Source organism: Ceratotherium simum, chromosome 15 (assembly GCF_057802395.1).
Source record: "Ceratotherium simum simum isolate JZ-2026a chromosome 15, ASM5780239v1, whole genome shotgun sequence".
NCBI classification, from domain to species: Eukaryota; Metazoa; Chordata; class Mammalia; order Perissodactyla; family Rhinocerotidae; genus Ceratotherium; species Ceratotherium simum.
Genome location: NC_141914.1, coordinates 3505643 through 3515679, shown reverse-complemented (window position 1 = coordinate 3515679; position 10037 = coordinate 3505643). Strand labels below are relative to the sequence as shown.

Here is a 10037-nt window from a genome sequence, read left to right as displayed (position 1 = left end):
AATATACATCATATAAAATATTTTATTTCTTTTCTTCTTTAATTATTTTAGTATGACATGATCCCCTGATTAAAATTGTTTCTATGTTTTTAATTAACATATGTACATATATTGAGGTGTTTATTAGGTACTCCCACCTTGTCACTAAAATGCTAGACCAATTATAACTACAAAAAACTTGCACACAAAGCAAAATAGAGCCACATCTAATCTGCATATTTTGTGGCTGTTTTAATAAAAAGAGAACAGATATTAGCATGAGCTATTAGTATTTCTCTTTTATATTTTTGCCAGTGAATCTTTGACTTTCTTATTTCTCAGGCTGTAGATAATTGGATTTAACAAAGGAATGATGACAGTGTAAAATAGAGAGTCCATCATATCTTGGTCATCTCCCTGTGCAGATCCAGGGCGCACATACTTGAAGAGAAGAGGGCCATAGTATAAAGAGACAGACAGGAGATGGGCGCCACAGGTGGAGAAGGCTTTCCCGATGCCTTGTACAGACTTCCTTTTTTAAGATTGTAAAGAGAACAAGTGTATAAGAGACAAGAACAGTCACAATGGTGAACACCTGTATTGACCCAGAGACAATAAACACCACCAGGACATTAATAGCAGGGTCAGTACAGGAAATCTTAAACAATGGTATAATGTCACAGTAAAAGTGATGTAATATGATAGAATTACAGAAGGTTAATCTGAATAAAAATCCTACACGAATTAAGGCATGAAGAAGGCCACCTACAAATGATGAGACTATATCAGTCGGATGCTTAGTCTATTGGTCATAATCACTGGATAGAGTAAAGGTTTGCATATGGCCACATAGTGATCATATGCCATTGTTGCCAGCAGAAAACATTCCGTGGTTGCACTGATTGCAAAGGAAAAAAATTGTATCATGCATTCAGGGAGAGAGATCATCTTACTTGTGGCAAAGAAGTTCACCAGCATCTTAGGGGTCACTGTGGATGATAACCAAGCATCCACAAAAGCCAGACTCCAGAGGAATAAGTACATGGGGATGTGAAGGTGAGGGTCATTCCATATGAGAGCAATCAGAACAAGGTTTCCCATAACGGTGATGAAATATATAAGCAAGAACACCAGGAACAGGAGGATTTGCCAGTCTGGTTTATATGTAAGTCCTGTGAGAATAAACTCTGTCAGCAACGTTGCATTTTCCTTTTCCATGTCCTCACTGGGTGCTGCCTGAAATGATGTGGAGTAAATGAAAAGCTTATATCACCGAGGACTTATCACATGAAAATACACAGGAGGAGAGTTGAAATAAAATTATCCACATCAGAATTTCCCCTTAATGTTTTTTATTACCTCTATAATAGATGGAATCTATATTGGGGGAATTGAATAAATGGAAAAATGGGGTAATTTCATTTAAAAGTGTGCAGAAACAGATTGAGAAAAAGGGAAAGTCATTCTAAGTGTGTGTTAAATTTGTGAGGAAACCATTGAGTGTGATAGGGAAGTTCTGTTTGTGGAACAAGGATGTCGGGTCAAGGGAAAATAAGTCTGAAGGGCCTGGGTAATGAAATGAATTGAATGACATGTGAGGGATATTGAACTTTATTCCTCAGGCAATAAGCATGCACTGAAAACTTAAAGATGTGGACTGGTCTTGTAAGATAGTTTTAAAATTAAATACACGGCAGTGTAGAAAGTTGTCTGCTGAGAGGGGAAATTGCAGTTGGAATACTAGTTGGGAAGTTGATACTCTTGTCCAGTGGTTCCCAAGTCAAATTACACATCAGAATTGTCTGAGCAATTTTTTTGCCAGATATAGATTCTGAGATATTACTGTAGAAATTGATTCAGTGAGTCAAGAATGAGGTCTAATATCTGCATGTCACAAATGTTCTCCATGTATTCAAATGCATGTGGAGTGCCTAGTCAACGAGTGATATGACATTAGAAGTGATGAGGAGGAATGAGAGATAGATGTAAAAGAATTCAGAGTGGAGAGTCACTAGGACCTGGTGACATATTAGTTGGGAGGAGGGTGGTGAGTGAAGGAGAGAGGAGTCACTTGATGACTGGGTAGATGGTCGTCAGATTTAGATTGAGAACTCAGATGTAGTGGCCAGTTTGTGGAGAGAGCATCCCGTGAACTGAGTGGTATGGGTCAACTAGAACTTAATAGAAATAAGGTCCTTGGAGTCACCAGGGGAGCTGAAGGCATGTTTATTGATGACCTATACACTGGAGAGAGTGCATAAAGTAAAGAGAAGAAGAGCATGGAAAGAAACTTGAGGAAGTGTATTAAGGAAGTTATAAAGTGGATACACAGCGTATATCTATGGCCAACATCTGATGTCCTTTTTTTCTTTTTTCTTTTTTTTTTTTTTGTGAGGAAGATCAGCCCTGAGCTAACATCCATGCAAATCCTCCTCTTTTTGCTGTGGAAGACCGGACCTGAGCTAACATCCGTGCCCATCTTCCTCTACTTTACGTGGGATGCCGCCACAGCATGGCATGACAAGCAGTGCATCGGTGAGCGCCTGGGATCCAAACCCCTGCTGCCAGCAGCAGAGCGCACCCACTTAACCACTATGCCATGGTCCGGCACCTCTGATCTCCTTTTCTACCACTTAATCTTGGTGGCTGGCAGAGGTTACCACCACTCAAGAAGCCAAAAGAGCTGGAAACTGAGTTTCCCATCCCCTTGTACCTGTAGTGAGGGGACTTGTCCTAGATTTGGATTATCAAACCCACTTAACTTACATTTGGAATATGAAAGATGGAGAAAATGGTACAGAAACATAGAGAATATTGGTCACAAAGGCAGCAATAGGAAGACTCCAGCAAATGCATCCTGCACCAGCAGCAAAGGCATTGTCAGTGTGAGCTGCTTTCCAGGGTCAGCAGCAGTGACAGTGGCTCTCATTGAGTTGCTGATGGGACTTGATTTTGGCTGTTGATTGCCCTTTTTGCTTCCTTCCATTCTGCCCATTTTTTCAGCTGATTCCTCCAATCTTTCTTGCATTTCTGTGATAAAGCCGACTTCCATTCAATTAACTCATTTCCTGTTGCAACCAAGGAAAGAAAGAAAGACTACAGCTCACAGCAAAGAAAGACTAGGGAGACACCAGATAAGGATACTGAGTGATCAGAGAAGCAGGAGGGAGACGGGACAGCTGAGTGCTGTGGACTTAGAGGGAAAGACGCTCAGGAAGAATGAAGGGAAGTACACGTGAAATGCCAAATAAATGCTCTAGTAGGACAAGGAGTGCTCAGAGACTGAGTGTGGATGTTAAGGCATTGGTCGTGGCTTTAGTGAGAGCAGTTTCCATTTTGGGATAGACGTGAGGCCAGAAAATCATGAGACGTGAAAGGGAAACCGGTGGGTGGAATGATACGGAGAACTCCAAGAAATGTGGGAACAGTTGGCATTTCTCTTCTTCTCCTAGACACCTGTAGGGTTGTTTTTCCTCTGGAACATTTTAGTAAAAGTTTTCACAAGAGAGGAGAGGAGATAAGGCATGGAGAGGAGGGAGGGAACAGAAGTGGGAAGGAAATATGTAAGAAAGCAACATGGAGGTGAGTGAAGATGGAAAAGAACAGAGACGGATGGTCAGTGCAGGAAAGACCAGGAAGAGGGAGAGAGGAAGTCACTGACAGGCTGAGGGGAAGGGAGGGGCGGCTCCGAGGTTGGGGTGAGTGTTTGTTGTCACCCTGGTGTTGCTTAAGGTTGGCCGTCCTGAGAATCTTGTTTTCCTTTTTTAAAAAATCCAAAGTTTACTTTCCTATGGAATTTGTGTATGAAAAGAGACTTTCATTTTAAATTTCATTTTATAAACCGTTGTTCATAAATATATTGGTGCTGCTCGACAGTTCTTTCCATATTTGAAAGCTGCTTTCTCTCTGTTGTTACAGCGATTAGAACTGACCTGCGCTTGTTCTGCTCTAGAGTGCTCTCCTCTCCACCAGGTGTGGGGGTTTCTGTTTGTTTGGGGGTTTCTTCTTAGGGGAATAAAACTGAGCAGAAACAGGATCCTGAGTACCGGCCATACAAAAAATGAACGTCAGTAATTCCAGGTGTTAAGTAGGTTTTTATACTGAATGGTTTCTTCCCTGCAATCTTGTTTTTTTTTTAATTTTTAATTAATTTCTTCCCTGCAATCTTAATCACTAATTGATTGACCCCTAAAAGTTATTTTGTGTGTGGGTAGTTATTGAGTCATAAATGCTGGAAAGCATAGTAGAGGGACATTTTCTACATAGTTTATATACATATATATATATATCTCAGAAATATATATATCAGGAAATATATATAATTATGCATATGTTAAGATATATAACATTATGTAAAATTACTTGATCTCTATATATATCCATTTATATTCTATAGTACATATATATATTTCTACGGTATAGCTACAAAAGCTCAATAAAATTATCATCAGAAGTGAGTGAAAGGATAGACAAATTAATATTTCAGTATTTACCTTAAAGTTCTAATCTCTGGTTAATTATACAGAATGGATGTGCCTGTCACAATCATCAGAATGATTACTTGTATAGGAAGCATAGGACCTGAAACTTTAAACCCACTTGTAAATTACTTAACTTTCTAGTTCACCAAAATTTACCTTATAAACTCATTATACTTAGGTTAACAAAATAAAAAAAAAAACGCTGTTCGAGGGAAGAGTTCAGTCTACAGCCACTTTGCATATCCCAGTTTTAGTCACAATAAAATAATTAATTCACTATTTTCTCCTTATTGCCACACGGCTACTTTGAAATTTACTAAACCCAATCTAAAATTATTGTAAATTAAACACTATTTTAATTTTTCTATAAAAGAATACTGAATATTACAGAATTCATTTTACTCTTACTCATATCTTGTAGGAAATTGTGGCTATCCGTTCTCGGACTTAGGTTTCTGAAAGTAGAAAAATATACAACAGCACAGGAATGACAACAAAATAGGAAGCAACTCTTTGCACACTGATTCACTTTGGAGGCTTCATTTCCCATGCTCAGGAAAATGTGGTTTATATTAATTTGCTCTCAACACACGTCAACCAATGGTACAACTGTGTGCTTTTGCCAGAAGAGAAAGCAGTGAAGAAATAAAATTCCCCTGATAGCGCCCGAGGATTCAATTTAGAGCAAAGCTAAGCTGTTGTTCTGGGCATCAAGGACTTGGACATGTGTGAGAAGTCCAGGTTGTCCCACGGGGCATTACAGACTCTGAAATCATGAACATAAAGTCATTGTAGACGGTGCTTTATGCTAAATTTTTACCATAGATGACACTTCTGACATATTTATGCAAACTCCAGTTTATGTATAAATTTTGAGGCTCCTAGTGCTTTGGTTAGTATGGTCTTGTCTGAGCTAATCATACATGATGTTAATGAGGCCAGAGTTGTAGATTCCCTTCAGGAGCCAACCAGAAGAAAGTTGTCCTCCTCATGCAAACTGCAGTTCACATTCAGACCTGGATGTAACTCCCCACTTTAGGCTGAAATCTTATGAGAAATCTTACTAGGCAGAGGTCAGGGAGGAGCAAAGTGAAAACAGAGCAAAGAACCACAGTGAGAAGAGGCCCAGATCAGAGCTTCCCAAACTTTAATTCCTGTGAATCTCCTGGAGGCCTTGATAAAATGCAGATCCTGTGTCAGAGGTCTGAGTGGGGCCTGAGGGTCTTCATTTCTAACAAGGTGATGCCTGTGGACACCTGCCATGCACAGGGCCTCCTTCATTGGAGGACCTAGGTTATCAGAGAGCTAGGTCACTGGAGAAGCTCAACATGGTAAATGAGGCTGGCATGCCACGAGAGAAGTGGGAGGAGCCAGATGGGGTCCGGGAGGCCAGCCTGGGTGGGATCACAGGGGGTCTGGAGGCCAGGTCAGGGCCTTTGTGCTTTAACCCAAACTAAAGTTAAGACTATTGAGGAATATTGAACATGGTGCTAAAGTGCTCAGATTTGCCTTTAAGCATTAACAGAGTGTTGACAAAGAATGTTCATTTAGAAAATCAATGACATTATTATATCAAAAACGTATAACGTGAAAATAGTAATATTTTAGTTTGATATCTGAAGAGTAGAAAGATGTTTAACCTCCACTCAGGACTTGATTGGAAGCTAGGGGGAAAGCAAAGGGCGTATTTTTTGGTTGACTCAATTGTCACTAATACTGTGTCCTTAGAATTTTGCTAGTGAAAGTCAAAAAAAAGAAGAAAAGACAACATATGTAAAGGAAAAGTGACTGCAAAAACTCAGCAGACAGGTGAGTAAGCTGTGTGATGTGCAGAGGTAGCTGCAACATAACCCAAATTTGACTTAAATTTACTGCCCGCTTCAATTCTGTGCCATTATCTCCTAACTCAGATGTTGCCTGTCTGGGAGTACAGAGGTCTACATTGCTGCCTCCAGTATGAGCAGTCTTTCAAATTTAGTCATTTTAATATATGGGTCGTGCTACCTCCTTGTGGTCTTCATATGCATTCCCCAATAATGAATTTTATTGAGGATATTTTTGTCTTTATATGACATCTGTATATCTTGTTTAGTGAAGTGTCTGTTCAAATCTTTCACCCATTTTCTGATTGAGTTATGTATTTTCTTATTGAGTTTTGAGAGTTCTCCATATATCCTGGATACAAGCTTTTCATCAGATATGTGATTTGCAAAAATTTTCTCAAGGCTCTGGATCTTCCTTCCCTCCCACAAAATATCACACTCATCCATTATGCTGATTGGACCTGGTGAGCAAGGAGAAGCAACTAGCAGAGACTTATTCTTAGACATGTATATGCCAGAGGGTGAAAAATAAATCCAGCACAAGTTCAGGGCCCACTGATCTCAGTGACATTTCTAGGGGTCCAGTTGTGTGAGTCGTGTGAAGACGTCCCTTCTCAGGTGAAGGATTAGTTATTGCATCTGGCCCCACCTGCAACCAAAAAAGAGGCACAACACCTAGTGCCGCCTGTGGCTTCTTGAGGCATCATTATCCAAATATGGGTGTATTCTTCTGACTTATTGAATGAGTACCCAGAAAAGCTGATCGTTTTATGTGTAGCTCAAAGCAGGAGAAGGATTTTCAAAAGGTCTAGGCTGCTGTGCAAGCTGCTCTGCCGCTTGAGCCGTATGATCCAGCAGAAACGATGGTGCTGAAGTGGTGGTGGCAGATAACCATGCTGTCTGGAGGCTTCGGCAGGCCTTTATGAACAACACACTTCGCAGACCCTTAAGTTTGGAGCAAAGCCCTGCTATACGCTGCAGATAACTGCTTTATGTTTGAGAAACAGCTGTTGGCCTGCAACTGGACCTTAGTAGAGACTGAATGCCTACCCAAGGGCTACCAATTTCCCATGAGACCAGAAATGCCTTCCGTGAACTGGGTTTTATCTGATCCACAAGCCATGAAGTTGGGAGTGCAAAGCCGCACCATCATCCAATGGAAGTGGTACATACATGATCTACCCTGAGATGGCCCTGAGGCACCAGCAAGTTACATGAAGAAGTGGCCCAAATGCCTGTGGTCCCCACACCTGCTCCACTGGATTCTCTATCCCAGACTGCACTTACGGCCTCTTGGCGGAGGTTCTAGATAATAAGTAGACAGAGAAAGAAATTACCTGGGCCGGGTTTACTGATGGTTCAGCATGATATGCAGACACTATTTGAAAGTGGGCAAGTATAGCACTACTGCCACTCTCTGGGACATCCCTGAGGGACAGTGGTGAAGGAAAATCCTCCCACTGGGCAGAACTCTGAGCAGTGCACCCGGTTGTTCACTTGCCTAGAAGGAGAAATGGCCAAATATGTGATTATGTAACGATCATGGGCTTTGGCCAATGGTTTCCCTGGATGGTCAGGGAATTGAAGCAACAATACAGGAAAATTGATGACAAGGGTATTTGTGGAAGAGTTATGTGGATAGAGTCCTCTGATTGGGCATAAAACATGAGGATATTTGTGTCTCATGTGAATGATCAACATGTGACCTCATCAGTGGAGGATTTTAATAATCAAGTGGATAGGATGACCCATTGTGTGTACACTAGTCAACCTCTTTCTCCAGCCACCCCTATCTTCACCAAATGGGCTCATGTAGAAAGGAGCTATAGTAGCAGGAATGGAGGTTATGCTTGGGCTCAGCAACATGGACTTTCATTCATGATGACCAATTTAACTAAGGCCATTACTGAGTACCCAGTCTGCCAGCAACAGAGACCAACACTCAGTCCCCCAATATGGCACCATTCATCAGGGTGATCAGCCAGCTACCTGGTGGCAGTTTGATTACATTGGGTAGATTCCAATGTAATGGAAGGGGCAGTGTTTGTTCTTACTAGAATACACACTTATTCTGGTAATAGGTTTGTAGTCCTGCATGCAATTCTCCTGCCAAAACTCTTTCCATGTTCTTCCAGAATTCTTTATCCACTGTCATGCTATTCCACACATTGCTTCTAATCAAGGAACTCACTTCATAGCAAATTAAGTGCATCAGTTACCCCATGATTATAAAATTTACTTGTCTTACCATTTTCCCCAAGGTACTGGTACAGGTAGTTTGATATAACGATGGAATGGGCTTCTGAAACTCAGTCACAACACCACCTAGATGGCATTACCATGGAGGGATAGGCAAGATTCTCTAGAAGGCTGTATATTTTCTGAATCTGCATCCAATATTTAGTACTGAATCATCACACAAAGAAGGAAGTTACTGTGCTGGCTGGTGTGACTGACCGTGACTACCAAGGAGAAATTTGGTTACTCCCACACAATGGAGATAAGGAGAAGAATGTCTGGAATTCTGATCACTTAGAGCGTCTCTTAGTAGTACCATTCCTTGTCATTAAGGTGAATGGAATCCTTAACTAACCACGCCAAACAAGACTTCTAACTGCCCAGACACATCTGGAATGAAAGTAAAGAAATATGACCATGTAAATGAAACTGACCAACCGAGGTGCTTGCTGAAGACAAAGGGAATATGGAATGGATAGTAGAAGGAGGTATTTATAAATACAAGCTATGACCACATGACCAGTTACAGAAATGAGACCTGTCATTGCCGTGAGTATTTGCTCTTCAGTTTGGTAAGAATACATTTGTGTGTGTGTACATCTATATATGTGTGTGCATATATATGTATATTTATGTATGCATCCATAATACATAGCATGTCTTTGTTTTCTTTCACTCTTATTCTCTTATAATGTAACATAATATGTTACTTTATCTCATAGTAATTAAGTATTGTTAATTTTACATCATAGTATTTGTTACTAGATATCAATGAGAAGAGTAAACATTACTCAAGGATTTTTACCTCCTCCTCTGTGGAAGGGTTTAGCGCATTTTCGGTTGTATGCACATAGTTGTATCATGTTAGATGGAATTATGATCTTGCTTTTGTCTTCTTTGGAGTTAAGAATTGTTTGGGAAGTTGTGTATGGGTACCATGTTGATAACGGCTATACTTGTGATGGTTTGTTTTATGTGTCAACCTGATTCAGCCATGGGTTGCCCAGATATCTGGTTAAATGTTATTTTTGGTTGTATCATCTGTGAGGATGTTTCTGGAAAAGATTAGTATTAAATTAGTAGACTAAGTAAAGTAGTTGGTCCTCCCTAATGCTGTTGGGCATCATCTAATCTGTTGAGGGCCTGAATGGAACAAAAAGCAGAAGAAGGTTGAATTTGTTCTCTGCCTGACTGGCTAATCTGTGACATTGATCTCCTGCCCTGGGCTCTCACCCATTCTCAGGCCTTCAAACTTGCTGGAATCTATACCATCAGCTCCTCTATTCTCGTGCCTTAGAACTACAACGTTGGCTTTCCTGGGTCTCTACCTTGCAGAGAGTAGATCATGAGGTTTCTCAGTTTCCACAATCATGTGAGGCAATATCTTTATGTAATTAGATATAGACATGGATAAGATATATCTATGAATTGATTTAGATTTACCTACTTATCTATATCTATATATATATGTATATTATTTGCCCAGTACTCTGGACTACCCTGACTAATACAAACA

At 40.4% G+C, this 10037-nt stretch overlaps 1 pseudogene; it reads right to left on the bottom strand.

The window, feature by feature from the left end:
• Positions 1-279: 279 nt before the first annotated feature.
• On the bottom strand, positions 280-1197 carry LOC101392729 (olfactory receptor 5H2-like; annotated as a pseudogene).
• Positions 1198-10037: the final 8840 nt, after the last annotated feature.